At 34.5% G+C, this 2,435-nt stretch overlaps 1 long non-coding RNA gene across 1 annotated transcript; it reads left to right on the top strand.

The window, feature by feature from the left end:
* Positions 1 to 850: 850 nt before the first annotated feature.
* Positions 851 to 2,167, top strand: LOC118488081. Its single transcript, XR_004883640.1, has 2 exons — positions 851 to 1,067; positions 1,620 to 2,167. It is a non-coding gene; the product is annotated as an uncharacterized LOC118488081 (long non-coding RNA).
* Positions 2,168 to 2,435: the final 268 nt, after the last annotated feature.

Genomic DNA, 2,435 nt, shown 5'->3' with positions numbered 1-2,435 from the left:
TTATGAATATTGACAGATCTGAGGTTACACGACTTGCAGATCTGAGTTCTTAGAGGAATATTGACAGCCCGGATCTGGTATGTTTGTAGCTGATTTTGTTTGTTAAAGATCTGGTATGTTTGTAGCTTATTATGTTTGTTATAGATCTATGTTACTGATAAGATTCAGTTTTGCTTTTACAGTTGCCGGTGGGTTGTAAAGGAGTTGTGTACTCCGGATTTTGTGTTCTTAATCTGTTTGAACTGAAAGTGTTTGAGGCTGTGATGCAAAAGCTGAGCTTGTGTTCTTAATCTGTCTGAACTGAAAGTGTCGACTCTATGATGCATAAGCTGAGCTTGTGTTCTTAATATGTCTGAACTGAAACTGTTAAGGCTATGATGCATAAGCTGAGCCTGTGAGGTTACATATGTGTTTCTTGTGCTTAAAACACTTGTACATCATGCTTTAAAGGTTGTTTAAGTTTAGTGGCAAATTACTCTTGTACATCATGCTTTAAAGCGGGGTTACATAACACAATAGACTGTGATGATGATTGTATTTTGAGGGTACATAGAAGATCCGAGTAGCATCTTGGCGGGGCAATATCCAGGTTGCATAGTTCTCACTTTGCAACCGTGTGTTGCAGCCATGGCTTTACCCGTAGTTGTGTTCATCTCTCAATTACATGTCTGAGTCTTCCAGATGTTTTGAAAGAAAGTATATATTGGATCCATTTGATTAAAATGGGTCAAATGCATCCGGTTAGTTTATATGAGCTGGTCCGCGTGTTGAAGGATTTTTCAACACCTTTGTGCTTTAAAGGTTGTACAATGGGCTTCAAATGGTTGTAAATCGTTACATGTCTAACTGATTCTTTCATGACATTCAGTTATTCACTTTGATAACTGGTACTTTTGTCAATTGATTCTATCCGATTTTGGATGGTTTTGATGAGTTAACATGATTGTTGTCCTTGTATGTGTTTCAACATGTAGGTTCACGGATATTATTCTGGAGATGTTGATGTGAAGGCCTGCTGAAGAGGCTGCTCTCAAAGCAATTCGAGTTATTGGTGCCTAAATGAGAGGGTTTTTACTTGATTTCTATCTTCAACTTTAATTAATTTTATGCTCTTTTTCCCAATCTATACCTGCTAATTACTGCTAAAGAAAATTTTATTCAAAGTTTTGCAAATAATTGGAATAAGAAAACAGAAATTGACATTGTAAAAGTCAAACATGCTGACTGAAAATGTCAAAAACTCCTTATTCATGTAACAATACTTTTTTAAAAATGTATATGATACTCTCTTAGAAATAGACTTGAGAATGGGCTGCTTATTAGATGAGCTCAATTCATATATGCTTTTATAGTACATATGAATGAGCTGCTTATTCAGGTGCTTTAGATTTAAGTGTATATATGTTGTACAATGGGCTGTTCTAATTCAATTAGTGATTTTTTCCCTAAAAAGTGACCAAATTTATTTTTTTGAGATTGTCTTTTGTAATGTGAATTGGTAAAAGTTGCTTTGTGGCTTCATTTAATAATTTAATGAGTAATGTTGACTAAACCGCAAACTGCATTTTTAGATGCAAGTTTCGTGACAGGTAACATGCTTTGTGGTTCATACGCGTCAGGTGCTTTTGGTCCAAGCATTAGGCTTTCACGTGTGGATGTGGTGGTATTATTTAATAGTGATTGCAGCCCGCCGAATGACATAAAGCCCTTCATAGGATCAACATTGATTCACATTATGGGCGGGTAAATGTTTTCCGGTTATATTCAGCATTCATTGTTGAAGAGATAACACCGATTCTTTCAAAGAAAGGTACAACAGTTGGCAATTTATCAGGAGTGTCTCCCACCGGCTGTTAGCATGGGACACATCCTACTTATTCCGTAAGCTCCAAAGCTGCACCGACTCTGGACCTCAGTCGTTTATAGATGATTTGGTTCACGAGTTGCCATCTGTGTTGAGGAACATGAGTGTTAAAATGGGTCTCCCACGAACCACTCAATCATATTAAATGCACACATAATGGAGTTTATTCTAGAAGTATCTTCCTATTTAGTGAAACTTACACAAAAGAAAGTTCTGTTGATTAGTACTTGACTGTAATGTTATCAACTTTATTAACTAAACTTTATGTCATATGTTTGAATTATAATCATCTTATTGTTATTTCATACAAGGTGTTTATTTAATTTAATTATGTTTAATTAACAAATCTCAAAGTGTTTAAATCATTTAATAATTCCTTCCTAACATGTTATTTGGTGTTACCAACTTTAGTCTTTAGAATTTATATAATAGATAATTAATATAAAGTTAAAAAGCCTTCATTGAAATAATAATAATAATAATAAAATCAAATATGAAAGAGGCTAAAAACCAATGAGTGAAATCCTATGAATCGGACGAGTGGAACACAACATTCTATGTCTGTCAAATT

This window comes from Helianthus annuus, chromosome 16 (assembly GCF_002127325.2).
Source record: "Helianthus annuus cultivar XRQ/B chromosome 16, HanXRQr2.0-SUNRISE, whole genome shotgun sequence".
Lineage (NCBI taxonomy): Eukaryota > Viridiplantae > Streptophyta > Magnoliopsida > Asterales > Asteraceae > Helianthus > Helianthus annuus.
The sequence above is the reverse complement of the archived record's forward strand: the minus strand, read 5'-3'. Positions and strand labels throughout refer to the sequence as shown.